The sequence below is a fragment of the Mizuhopecten yessoensis genome, unplaced genomic scaffold (assembly GCF_002113885.1).
Source record: "Mizuhopecten yessoensis strain PY_sf001 unplaced genomic scaffold, ASM211388v2 scaffold11147, whole genome shotgun sequence".
NCBI lineage: Eukaryota > Metazoa > Mollusca > Bivalvia > Pectinida > Pectinidae > Mizuhopecten > Mizuhopecten yessoensis.
Window position 1 is genome coordinate 714,847 of NW_018408903.1, and position 14,831 is coordinate 729,677.

A 14,831-nucleotide genomic window follows, 5' to 3' on the forward strand; every position below is an offset into this window, starting at 1 on the left:
TAATGGAAGAGGGCCTAGTAAGTTGTAAGAACTTGTGGGCGAATCCCTTTGACTATTCAGTGTCAATAAAATCGGTTTGAATGAATACAGTAATTTTGTACTTCACACACAATCACTATACATGGTATTTAAATGTATGCTGTCATGATAAAATTGCCTTTAATATTCCGTCTTTGCATATTACAGAGTTATCTTCTCTTGGGAGCAGGTATTGATTGTTACGTCACTTGTTTGTGAGAGTAACGTCATCATTTTTTGAGAAAACGACGTAATTTTCTCACACAAACCAATGACCTAACAATCAATACCTGCTCCCAAGGAAAGATAACTCTGCAATACGCAAAGACGGAATAGAGGGCTACAAGACATAGGAAGTACAGTAAAACTCCAGTATAAGGCCCTGCATTCCATTTGCCACCTCGCTCACTGCCAGCTTGTTCCCACTTTCCCCTTAGCATAAAAGAGTCTTTACAAGTTTCCCTCAATTTATCACTGAACACCTTTATAATGCCAAAATGTACCTGGACAAATCATGGCAGTATAACGAGGTTCCCCTGTAAAATGAACAAGTTTCACTCAAATTCCCCTTTATAATGTCATACTATCTTTGGAAAATTGTGGAAACATAACGAGGTTCCACTCTATATGGAAGGCAAAGTTAACACTGGGCAAAATGTTTGGGCAAACGTTTCCATATAATCTTATCCTTCACATGTAATCACTTTACGAAGTATGTACTATTTGCTGTCATAATAAATTTTATTTTTTATTTTAATAAAATCTCCCCATAAATTAACTTGAAAGTAAATAATTTGTGAAATATTATAGGTCTACAGGCGTAAGTCAAAGAGATATATATATTGTATATCTCTGCCAAAAAAATGAAAGTTGTCATAGAAAAATATAACCTTAAGAATGCCAAACATTTTATCTGTTGATGAATCGAACGCTAGTCAGGACACAGATATAAACAATACTAAACTACACCAGCCGCTGCTGTTTCGTCACATAATAAAATAGACACATTCATTATTGAAGTGGCACAGGAAACTCCAATGCTGCTACCCATAAAGATCCACCTATCTATGGCACTGTAAAATACAAGTCTTCAGTTTTACCATAAAACATTCCTCCCCGGCACATAAAGTACATTACAAGCCTTGGAGCCGTGCCAGACGTTACGGAATACAGTATCAAGTCGACACAGCATACAATAGAAAATATCACTATTATCTGAATATCTGCCTTATCTCAATTACCTGGTTAACCCTCTACTAAAGTTACCTAGGGGTGAAAGGGTTAAATATAACTGAGACCCCTGTATAATGTGTATATACCTGTCTAGTCTGATTACATCTTTAATATGTGAAATACCTGTCCAATAAATGAAATACCTGTCCAATAAATGAAATACCTGTAATACCTGTCCAATAAATGAAATACCTGTCCAATAAATGAAATACCTGTCCAATGAAACATCTGTCTTTTCTGAAATACCTGTCTAATCCGTGAAATAACTGTCTAATGAAATACCTGTTTCTGAAATACCTGTTTCTGGAATACCTGTCTAATCTGTGAAATAACTGTCTAATGAAATATGTGAAATACCTGTCCAATGAAACACCTGCCTATTCTGAAATACCTGTATAAATTATAGAATATCATATAATATTATCAAATATTTGTATCATTTGTAAATCTATGAAACACCTACCTATTCCGAAGGAAAAAAAAATCTTATTTGTGAAAATACCTGTATTATTTTTAAAATACTTTTCTAGTCTCGGAAAAATCTGTCCAATTAATGAAATACCTGTCAAATAATTTCTGTTATACCTGTATAATTTGTAGAATACTTGAAATCCATGAAATACCTGTTCAATATACAAAACATCTATCCAATCTGAAAAACCTGTTTTATCAGGATTAAAAAAAATCAGTTTTAGTGCAATTTTGTTTTGAAAGGAAAAGGACAAAATTTTGGTGAGACAAAAACATCACGGTACATAATGTATGTATTGGTGGGCTGAAACATCACGGTACATAATGTATGTATTGGTGGGCTGAAACATCACGGTTCATTAGTAATAGATTTAATACTGAGTTAATGTAAACTCAATGGCCTATGTTCACACTCTTACATACAATATTGATGTAGATGTACCTTAATGATCCACCCTGAATATACCAGTTAAAGAGACAGAGTATCAATGACATACACAATCCCCACACGGTACACTCCATTACCTCCGCACTTCTAATCATTACGGTAAATAGGCGTGACTTAACAAAGCATCAGACAATCCAACTATCACAAGAACGGATTGATCACATGATCACTGATAAATCAGAATCCGGACCAAGATGTTCATAACATCATACACCAAACGTCAGTCATTCACCGAAATTTCAAAGTGCAAATATGGAGAAGTGACAGCAAGTTCACAAGTATTTTGTATTTTTTTGTGTCTTTGGACCCTCTGATCTGTAGACAGATGATCTACCAATTGAGATACCGAAGATCAAACAAGTCCAGTTTTGCTATATGAAATAGGTGTAAATATACTAATTTATTATTACAGTCATAATTTGAGAATATCTACTGCATTCAACTTTGTGGTTCAAGGGTGGGGCAGATTTTTTATCAGCAATTTATAACAAAATGTCTTAATGAATCCAAATTAGATGTCTGGCCAACGGTTAAGCTATATACAATGGTTCTGTCGTATCAGCTACCTGGCATCCCTCTACACTGATAATGGATTCTACTTCTGATTCATATGGAATATTCCAAAACTTACAGCAGGGTATTCAGCATTTATTAGAAGATAGCTAACGCCTCTCTCCATGTTGAGATAACATCTATATACTCTCAGCTAAAGCTGATTATGTTTAACATGAAGAAAATTAGGTCTAGAGTTGAGGATATCAGTAAAACAAATGCTTAACCCTTTCACCATTGTAGACCACCATGGAATCATCCAGATCAATGCATGGTAGAGTTTACTAAAGTTACATAGGGGTGAGAGGCTTAAAGGCTGAGTCTTACATCTTCAACTAGACTCACAATACAGACGATATCTTCAGAATGATTCACCTACTTTCAAACAGACTTCATTTGGTATCTGTCAAATAAAAAACGTCAATTCTATGAGCTTTTATTAACTTAAATTGACATGAAGACACATTCTAGACTGGGTAATATCTCCATCAAACCATGTTATACACTGCAACACATCCTATAATGTCACATGTGTTGAACAAGCGACAACCCCAGCAGTTCACTTTGGTCTGAACCAGTGACGTGACCAGCATTTCACTCTGGTCTGAACCAGTGACGCAACCAGCATTTCAATCTGGTCTGAACCATAGGCAGTGACGCGACCAGCATTTCACTTTGGTCTGAACCAGTGACGTGACCAGCATTCCACTTTGGTCTGAACCAGTGACGCGACCAGCATTTCACTTTGGTCTGAACCAGTGACATGACCAGCATTTCACTTTGGTCTGAACCAGTGATGTGACCAGCATTTCACTCTGGTCTGAACCAGTGATGTGACCAGCATTTCACTTTGGTCTGAACCAGTGACATGACCAGCATTTCACTTTGGTCTGAACCAGTGACTTGACCGGCATTTTACTGGGGTCTGAACCAGTGACGTGACCAGCATTTCACTTTGGTCTGAACCAGTGACGCGACCAGCATTTCACTTTGGTCTGAACCAGTGACATAACCAGCATTTCACTCTGGTCTGAACCAGTGATGTGACCAGCATTTCACTTTGGTTTGAACCAGTGACATGACCAACTTTTCACTTTGGTCTGAACCAGTGACGCTCCCAGCATTTCACTTTGGTCTGAACCAGTGACGCTCCCAGCATTTCACTTTGGTCTGAACCAGTGACGCTCCCAGCATTTCACTTTGGTCTGAACCAGTGACACGACCAGCATTTCACTTTGGTCTGAACCAGTGACATGACCAGCATTTCACTTTGGTCTGAACCAGTGACGCGACCAGCATTTCACTGGGGTCTGAACTATCAACTGCAGACTTTCATTGGCGAGTGAACCAGCGACCAGCAGAATTTTAATTTTCATGGGGGACTCAACCAGCAATTAATTGAACAATAACATGTTATGTGTTGAAACTAATTAATGTAATTTTCATTAAAGCCGGTAGACCCAGCACGACGTTGTCATGGTCATCTTTACCTATTGATAACTCTACTACTACAGCCGGACTTGTGTGTTCCTTGTGGACTTTATCTGCTGGGTAACACATAACGTCGCCGAACTGTTTTAATGGACGCTAGATCTCCCAGTCTCATGTTATTTATTGAACAATTAAATCACCAACCCTATGAAGTCAACCACTATTATAATAATTGGTAACAGACCTGAAACACTGACCCCTATTTATGTTTGTTTGGTCTAGTTATATACACATTACAGATAATGATCTGATTTCCACATCTTTTATAATTAAAACGAGCAGATCTGAAACAGTCTTCCAATCTGAAGTGATTTCATATCATCGTCATTACAAGCTTGTGGAATAAGCAACCAAATCCATCGGTCGATTGAAAATTTAATTAGAAACCATGGCAACACATCAACGAGATCACATGACCAGGTGCTAGTAAACAAATAGGGATGAGGATCTCGGTGATCAGTACGTTATTGTAGTGTGGAGATTAACATTAACTCATTCACCCCTTGAATTTCATAATGAACTATTCCAATATTTGAATTGGAAGAGTTCAAATGTGTCTTCAGAGGTGAATGGGTTAAATCACTCATGTTGTATTGGTTAGGTACACACACCCTGTGGACACAGAGGGAGGTAGCAGTGATATTAATTCTCCTTCCCTTTGATCAACAGCAATATCAAAGCATGTCAATATTACATCAAACAGTCTTCCAAATATTGGGCAATATTTCAGCCTGTTGTATGATCCAACATTCACGACTCTCATTCCCAAAATGTGTTTATTTACCTAAAAAGATAATAGAAGTGTGCTTATTTCTGTGTCTGTAATCTGCCTTTAATATCAATTATCTTAATTAATCTTTCTAAACTTCCTATTAATTGTGCTTCCTTCCTTCTCCTACTTGATAGACATCATGGTATAAAATACTGTTAACTGTATTGAATGTCTTCATGTACCATAGTAACCATAATTAGGGCCAGGATGCATGAAAAAACGGGGTACTTGCAAAAATTGTTCTTTTTTTCTTTTTTAAAACACTGGAAACAGTCTTGTCAGATTGTGTGGGTTGTATGCTCTATCAATTAACAACCATGGCCATTTAAGGGCATGCCATGTTTTGGTTGTGGAAGAAAACCGGAGTACCTGGCCATTACTCATACTTTGCCATGGTGTCTTGTCAGATAGCAAAACTGTGGTGTTTGATATAACATTTATATAGTTATATTTTTTTTTACTGGACAAGGCCAGATTGGAGAGTGTTTCTGAAAAGGGCTGCTTAAATAATTCACTGAGTGCTTGAAAAAAGGGGGAAAGACTTCTGACAAAAATAGTACTATTCATTGTATTGTCTGTCTTATTTATTTTATCAATTGTGTTATTTTTTGTTATGAAGGTTTATTTAACAACCAGATTAAGTATCAATATAACTTACATGTGCTCCGACTCGTCATAACCACACCAGCGTCCTCATACCTGTAAAACAAGACAAAAACATTATCTAAAGGCTTTAATAATCACTCATATTTCACAAGATTTTTCCCTGTAATTTTTGTGAGGACAGAATTCCAACAGCTCACAAATAATGACCTCGACACAAATAGTGACCTCGACACAAGTTATGAAGTAAAATACTGTGAAATCTGATATTTTCATGGGGCTGAAATTTCATGGTTTCTCAACTAAAGACCATTTCATAGGTACATCATATGTAGAATGGCTTTGTATCAAACTTGAAATTACTTCATGGACCTATGTTTTCGTGGATGAAGATTACCCACAAAAATCAACAAAATCAAAAATTAACAATCTGCTATATGTAAGCTTAAGAGTGGGTCATTTTTCTATGTATTTGACCCCGGTGACATTGAAAATGGGTCAAGGTTATTCATTTGAACAACATTTGTAGCCCTTAATTCCGGCATGCTACTGACAAGATATCATCACCCAAGAAGTTTTGAGTATTGAGAAGATGTTGTTTGATTTTTTTTCAATGTTGTTTTGACTGTAGATAATGCCCAAGACAAGGTGATACACAGACAGACAAAGAAAAATTCTAAGTCCTTTCCAGTAACAAATGTATTATTCAATTTTTCACAGATTGGAAGCATCAGCGACAGTGAACCCTATTTAGATGAAAGAAAAATTCAAATGTCAAAGTCACAACATTTTAAGGTCATAATATATGTCACATCACAATTTGACATTTTGAAATCCAAATCATAGCCTAATAATTGTGCTAGTATCCCTACATGTAAATGTGGGTATTAAACTCCCTGATGGCGAGTCTCACTATATACAGACATACTGTATAACAAAAATAACTTTCACCCCTCATCTGTAAATGTTTTTAATTTTTTTTTGACCATCACATTTGATTACATGTATTACATTTATTTTGTTGCTTCTAATGCTTAAGTTGCTTAGTGATAAACTCACCCTCATTACAGAGCGTGGAAAGGCGAAAGGTGATCTGCAGCGAAAATCTCTCGTATACTTCACTGAATAATGTCCTTTCCTGAATATCGTCTAGGTTCTGCTGTTGTAAGAATTTTCAGTGTAAATTGACCAACATTAACTTTGATTTATAAAGACAGCACCTGTACAGTTGTCATGGTAACACATCGTTATACTTCCCAATGACGGCAACTAAACGTGAACAACTTCGGAGCGACTCTATTAAACGAAGACAGAATCAATCTTACCCTGCGACAGAGTGCTATAGCATTGAATACCTGGTACTGCTCATCCCTAGTAACGAGTGCTGTACAACAGCCAAGGATTAGCCACTCCTGCTACCTGGTACTGCTCGTCCCTAGTAACGAGTGCTGTACAACAGCCAAGGATTAGCCACTCCAGCTACCTGGTGCTGCTCGTCCCTAGTAACGAGTGCTGTACAACAGCCAAGGATTAGCCACTCCAGCTACCTGGTGCTGCTCGTCCCTAGTAACGAGTGCTGTACAACAGCCAAGGATTAGCCACTCCAGCTACCTGGTGCTGCTCGTCCCTAGTAACGAGTGCTGTACAACAGCCAAGGATTAGCCACTCCAGCTACCTGGTGCTGCTCGTCCCTAGTAACGAGTGCTGTACAACAGCCAAGGATTAGCCACTCCAGCTACCTGGTGCTGCTCGTCCCTAGTAACGAGTGCTGTACAACAGCCAAGGATTAGCCACTCCAGCTACCTGGTGCTGCTCGTCCCTAGTAACGAGTGCTGTACAACAGCCAAGGATTAGCCACTCCAGCTACCTGGTGCTGCTCGTCCCTAGTAACGAGTGCTGTACAACAGCCAAGGATTAGCCACTCCAGCTACCTGGTGCTGCTCGTCCCTAGTAACGAGTGCTGTACAACAGCCAAGGATTAGCCACTCCAGCTACCTGGTGCTGCTCGTCCCTAGTAACGAGTGCTGTACAACAGCCAAGGATTAGCCACTCCAGCTACCTGGTGCTGCTCGTCCCTAGTAACGAGTGCTGTACAACAGCCAAGGATTAGCCACTCCAGCTACCTGGTGCTGCTCGTCCCTAGTAACGAGTGCTGTACAACAGCCAAGGATTAGCCACTCCAGCTACCTGGTGCTGCTCGTCCCTAGTAACGAGTGCTGTACAACAGCCAAGGATTAGCCACTCCAGCTACCTGGTGCTGCTCGTCCCTAGTAACGAGTGCTGTACAACAGCCAAGGATTAGCCACTCCAGCTACCTGGTGCTGCTCGTCCCTAGTAACGAGTGCTGTACAACAGCCAAGGATTAGCCACTCCAGCTACCTGGTGCTGCTCGTCCCTAGTAACGAGTGCTGTACAACAGCCAAGGATTAGCCACTCCAGCTACCTGGTGCTGCTCGTCCCTAGTAACGAGTGCTGTACAACAGCCAAGGATTAGCCACTCCAGCTACCTGGTGCTGCTCGTCCCTAGTAACGAGTGCTGTACAACAGCCAAGGATTAGCCACTCCAGCTACCTGGTGCTGCTCGTCCCTAGTAACGAGTGCTGTACAACAGAGAAGGATTAGCCATCCCAGCTTGTACAGGATCAAGGCCTGACAATATCACTGTACTACATCATAAGGATTAATACTTCACACTAATCCAGGTCGATACATCGATGATTTCACCTTGATGAGAGTCTAGGACATATCATGTCCAGTAAAGTGAAAGCCTATATATCAGTAACATGGTATAACTCATTCACCCCTGAAATTTCATAATGAACTATTGCAACCTTTGAATTGGAAGGGGTGAATGATTTAACTGTCTCAGACATTATCAATAGTTACAAATCCAGTCGATAAGACATACAGCAAACTTGATTAACAAGGTGTAACACTCAGAAATGGCACCAATAGAACTGTTGTGTAACCTACAGTAGACAACCAATCGTGCCAAGGTAATTCCCACCATTTCTTTCATTAACATATGTGCCAACTTTTTGCAATTTTCATGAGGGAGATTGTAACGAGTGCTCAGAATTAAAAGCATAAATAAAATGTGTGTACTGTATATACACCCTGGGGGAAAAAAATTTGAGCTGTTCTTTCAACCTTCAGCTAATAAATCCCTGGTTGAAAATGCTCTATTTTAGGGTCCAAAATCAGGAGTCTCCCTCCAAAATATGAAGAGTTGGCAAGTATTTATTAACAGAAAAGTTCAAAAAGGTAATCTTTGGTCTTAAAGGTCTTCCAGAACATTTGATTTTTGTGTTCTAAAAGCATACAAACCACGTGGAGAAACCAAGATCAATTTGTCCCCCTGAAAGTCACCTGATAGGAGGTTAATAAATTATATATAATTACTTTCTAATACAGGGCACCTCACATCTATATAAAGCCCCTACAGGAAAGTACCTCCATTTATCACTGTCCCCGTACCCAGCCCACACACCAAACCACCCAAACCACCTGCATATAACCTTTATCTTAATCAAGCTCTTCCATTCTGATACCATCTGATACAACTAGAACTGCCATCCAGAGGATAACCAATAACTAATCTTAATTGTTAAGATGGAGTCACACCCCCCCTCAGTTGCTATAGAGACAGAAGATATAGTGACAGAAGCTAAAGTGACAGAAGATATAATAGTGACAGAAGATATAGTGACTGAAGCTATAGTGACAGTTGCTATAGTGTCAGAAGCTATAGTGACAGTTGCTATAGTGACATAATCTATAGTGACAGTTGCTATAGTGACAGAAGATATAGTGACAGAAGCTAAAGTGACAGAAGATATAATAGTGACAGAAGATATAGTGACAGAAGCTATAGTGACAGTTGCTATAGTGTCAGAAGCTATAGTGACAGTTGCTATAATGACATAATCTATAGTGACAGTTGCTATAGTGACAGAAGATATAATAGTGACAGAAGATACAGTGACAGAAGCTATAGTGACAGTTGCTATAGTGACAGAAGCTATAGTGACAGTTGCTATAGTGACACTGGAAAAAAACTTCAATACTGATCACATATGCTACCCATTCACTGTACTAAGGGCCTGGTTTAGTGTACTAAGGGCCCATTCACTGTAATAGGGGCCTGGTTTAGTGTACTAAGGGCCCATTCACTGTACTAAGGGCCTGGTTTAGTGTAACGATCACGAGCTCAGTCATGAATCATGAACACATCAGACAAACATCTGGCTAAACAGAATTTCTCCACAATGACGACACATGTGCACTGTGACCCTTTGACACTCTCCCACATACAATTACACCCTCAATGACAGATTAGCATAAGTGTATCATTATATGTCTATAACGCTGGAGCTGTGAGTGCAGACTCTGAAAATTATTGTACACTAGACTCCATCTACAGACCTCAAAATACAGTCCCATACTGTCACAGCCAGCACTCTAATCTACCACAGACCTCAAAATACAGTCATAGCCAGCACTCCAGTCTACCACATACCTCAAAATACTGCTTTCGGTTGAGAAGATGGGATTCTCCATTCATGACAAATGTATAATGTTATGTCAATTATGCAACAATGCATATATGATATGACAAGGCAAACGGAGTAAGAGGGAAAATGTTTGCTTTTTTGTGTATAGTGTCCTATGAACAGCTGAAGTCCTTCAACCCATTCACCCCTAAAGTCACTATGTAGGGGTGAATGAGTTAAGGACGTGCATATGCCTCCAAGTGAGTAATGTATGCTTGTATGTGCGTAAGTTGGTTGATCGAGGCAGGGTGTGTTGGTGTATTTGCTTCAGATATACAAATGGCATTCGATGAAGCCCTGCATGCATTGACATGAAAATATGTAAAACTACGTAGGATTTCACTATAGTGTTAAAACATTACAAGCTGCACTGATTTTGTACAAAACAAAAATTTATTCAAGAAATTGATTTTGATGTCACTAAATGACAAAGCACTCCGTCAGTAGGACACAACTGATGGTGCCGACTTTGATGTGTGGCCTCAATACCTCCCTTCACAATATGATGTATGAGCCAATCTAATGGGGGCCAATCTGTACAGAATACACAGCAGGGAAATGAGTTATTTCCCCTTAAAACTGCAAGGTCAAAGTTCAACCATAATTCCAGTACTAGCACAGGGTTAATGAGTACCTTCCACGATTCATGCAAATGACACGCATGATTGCCCACTTAAACCGATTCAATATTCCACTTGAATCTCGTTAATGTTGATTCAATGTTTTAATGTCAGAACCCTTTCACCACTGTAGACCATAATAGACTCATCCAGATGAATGTATGGTTGAGTCTACTCCAGTTACCTAGGGGTGAACGGGTTAAGCTTGATAGAACATGCTCTGAATAGCTTATAGTATCACAAACGGTTCATCACAATTAACAGACCTTTCTCCCTCGTTTCTATAGCGACCTGTGTCTTTTTAATTGTACAATTTTCACCATTCAGTGGATCAATGTGTATTATCATAGACCACAACAAAATGCAAGAATATGTTGGGGTTTTTTTCTCGATTCAGAAAAATATGCGATGATTTTAGGAATAGATAATAAATTTTCCATTAAAACATTTAGCCTGGAATTCAATGAAAGTTTTTTTAAGACTGCTCTTATTATCAGTGTCAAAAACTGCTGAAGACAAATGTGTGAGAGATTTATTTTCTCATCAATTTAAAAGGTAATTCATGTTTGAATCAAACTATCAGGTTTTAACAGAATTCTGATTGTGATTTCCTTCACATGAAATTGTAAGTAGATTACAATCCTGGACGGAAAACTCTCAGGAATTCTGTGTAACCTTGAAGCGAATTTATTTTGAGGATTTTCCAAACTGAGAAATTGGTTACACAATTCTTTTTGGTAAAAGGTCATTCCAATTCTCCTTTATTTTCCATCCTCTACCTTTCTTTAAATAATAAGTTCCCCTATGAAGCTATTACTAATCCTATACCTTCTACATATTACATACATCTGTACGATATTATACCTGTACAGAATTACACTACGTTTTGTCTAATAGTTCCCCTATGAAGCTATTATACCTGTACAGAATTACACTACGTTTTGTCTAATTGACTTCATGTTATAATATTTTTCATTTCTATTCCTGCTACTTTTAATAGCATCATCAAGTGAACATACAGTAATCTATATGAACAAAGGACTTGGGGCATTTTCGGCCTCATAATAAGTAAAAAATTAAACTTGAATATAATTACCAATTTCTGTTAAACATATTATATTGGTAAATTGGGGCTACCTTTCCTGGCGCAGACTTTTTACTGCACATGCTTAGATGCTCTACCATTCAACGAAACAGCATTGCTATGCAGAAATATACCCAAAATGTGGTTGTTTTTGTTTAGTTTTACTGGGCAGATATAAAAGGCTCCGCATATGATAACCAAAATTTCCTTTTTACAAATGAACACTTTCTTTTGTATGACAATGTTTAAGACAGACAGACGAACACAGAGAGAGTCATTATGAGGTTACAACTGAAAAGACATCATAATATTAACCTCTTGTTTCTAAAAATAGTAACAAGTTAATACACAAAATCATAAAAAAACAAGGTTACTGCGAGCGGTATATAATACGCCCGTCACACATTGAATGAGCAGTTGTTTGTATGATTGAAATATATGAAGTATTTGTGAGTAATTGATATTAAAAGAGAAATCATTCAACATAACTGGTAGATCAATGAGTGCAATACAACATCATGGAACGCATGCATCGCATTAATGAAACCAAGGGTAATAACTCCAGTAATTACGGTCGGATAATGGCGGTTATCGAACTTGTCCGTGGTTTCATGGTAATTAACCTTGTTGTGAAGTTTGAAGTTAATCCGTTAATAATTACTTGAGATATCGAGCGGACGCTGTTTCGACAAGTCCATAAAGGAGCATAACTGCACAAACTATGGTCGGATAATGGCGGTTATCAAACTTGTCCGAGCTTTCATGGTAATTAACCTTGTTGTGAAGTTTGAAGTTAATCCGTTAATAATTACTCGAGATATCGAGCGGACGCTGTTTCGACAAGTCCATAAAGGAGCATAACTCCACAAATTATGGTCGGATAATGACGGTTATCAAACTTGTCCGAGGTTTCATGGTAAACCTTGTTGTGAAGTTTGAAGTTAATCCGTTAATAATTACTTGAGATATCGAGCGGACACTGTTTCGGCAAGTCCATAAAGGGGCATAACTCCACAAATTTTGGTCGGATAATGGCGGTTATCGAACTTGTCCGAGCTTTCATGGTAATTAACCTTGTTGTGAAGTTTGAAGTTAATCTGTTAATAATTACTCGAGATATCGAGCGGACACTGTTTTGGCAAGTCCATAAAGGGGCATAACTCCACAAATTTTGGTCGGATAATGGCGGTTATCGAACTTGTCCGAGCTTTCATGGTAATTAACCTTGTGGTGAAGTTTGAAGTAAATCCGCTCGATAATTACTTGAGATATCGAGCGGACATCGTTCGCATGCCCGCCCACCCGCCCGCCCGCCCGCCCGCGTGATAACATTATACGTCCCCGTCTTCGACGGGCGTATAAAAATATGATTCAACCAGAAAATATGTGTCATCTGATATTAACTCATTCACCCCTGAAATTTCATAATAAACTATTCCAACCTTTGAATTGGAAGAGTTCAAATGTGTCTTCAGGGGTAAATGAGTTAAACAATATCTTGAGAGATAGGTATTTTGTTATATAGAATAAAATTACAACAAACTAAAATTACCAGGGTAGTTATTAACCCTTTCACCCCCATGTAACTTTAGTAGGCTCTACCATGCATTGATATGGATGAGTACATTATGGTCTATAGTGGTGAAAGGGTTAACAGTACATTTCAAGCACACATGTAATAGGGGTCACTATTTTCCAATGCGTCCACTAGGAGTCAAACATGTAACCTCTGGTTTACTAGTCTTTACACTCTACCGAATGAGCTAAAAGAAATTCTCCCAAGCCAAGTCGGTAGTAGGAAGCAGCTAGTATTTTACCAGGGTAACACATAACTCCTCGGCTGTAGAATACATCACAAAATCCTACTTATTATAACCAGAGCATCTTGTTATCTCAGAATCCCCCCCCCATAGACTTGTATGGACTATCCCAGATCAATAACGGTTGTGTCTTTTGTCATAACATAGGGTGAAAAAGGACAGAAATACTGTCAGTGTTTGATCCTATACCACAGAGACAAAATAATAACAGAAATAAGGGTGTTTAAATCAGCCAGTGTGTTACAGTCGATAAAACTGTCTACAACATTAAGCTGTAACATAAAGCCAGGAGCCTCAGTTCATGATTTGTTTCCCCATGAAAATTGATAATGATGTTATACCTGCTTTCTGACAATATAAACCGAACTGTCTAGTGGTACAAATTGATAAAATGAAGGTTTTATATCATAATAATTTAATCTTGCTGGTAACAAACATTTTTGGCTTCAAAAATTATGCTATCAGCCCATAACGTAAAAAATGACATCACCGTTTGTAACGTCACTTTTGATTGGCTGATAAAGCGGCGTAACAATTTCTAAAAGAAAAGAGTGCATCAATAAAAGTGGATTTCCACAGGGACTGTGTAGAGTAGATTAAATTATAAGGATAAACTTGAATATATTTTTTATGTTATGGAGCTATAACACAAAAAAAGGAGTGTTTTGCTAGGCTTACAGTAGTCTATATTCAAATTATCATCAAGTTTTTTCTCCAGTTTTATGAATTACAAAAGTTTCTAATGTAAATGTGAACATGTTAAGTTTAATTTCATGTCACCATATATAATCTATCACCAATGGGCATGGTGTAGCCAACAGTACAGTAGAATAGCAGTTCTGTACTTAAAGTATTTAACTCATTTACCCCTGAAATTTCATTATGAACTACTGTAAAATCATTAATTTTCGAGGGACATTAAATTTCAATTATTTTGTGGATAACAAAAATCCACAAAATTAAATCACCTCGAAAACATAAATTTGGTAAGATATAGGTAGTAAGAAATCAGAAATCATCGAAATATAATTCCTTGAAACAGGCTAGTATATGAAAACCACGAAATTTTAACCCCACGAAAAATAAATGATTCTACAGTATTCAAACCTATAAATTAGAAGAGTTCAAATGTGTCTTCAGGGGTGTATGAGTTAAACAATGAAGTG

General features: G+C 38.1%; 1 protein-coding gene across 5 annotated transcripts in view; it reads right to left on the reverse strand.

Annotated features, from left to right (window-relative positions):
• Positions 1-14,831, reverse strand: part of LOC110466921 (sodium- and chloride-dependent GABA transporter 2-like) — a 123,237-nt gene that overhangs the window by 63,270 nt on the left and 45,136 nt on the right. For all 5 annotated transcript variants that reach the window (XM_021523724.1, XM_021523725.1, XM_021523723.1 and 2 more), the window contains one exon: positions 5,644-5,684. The gene's annotated coding sequence lies outside the window, so the exon portion shown is untranslated. The remainder of the gene's footprint in view (positions 1-5,643; positions 5,685-14,831) is intronic.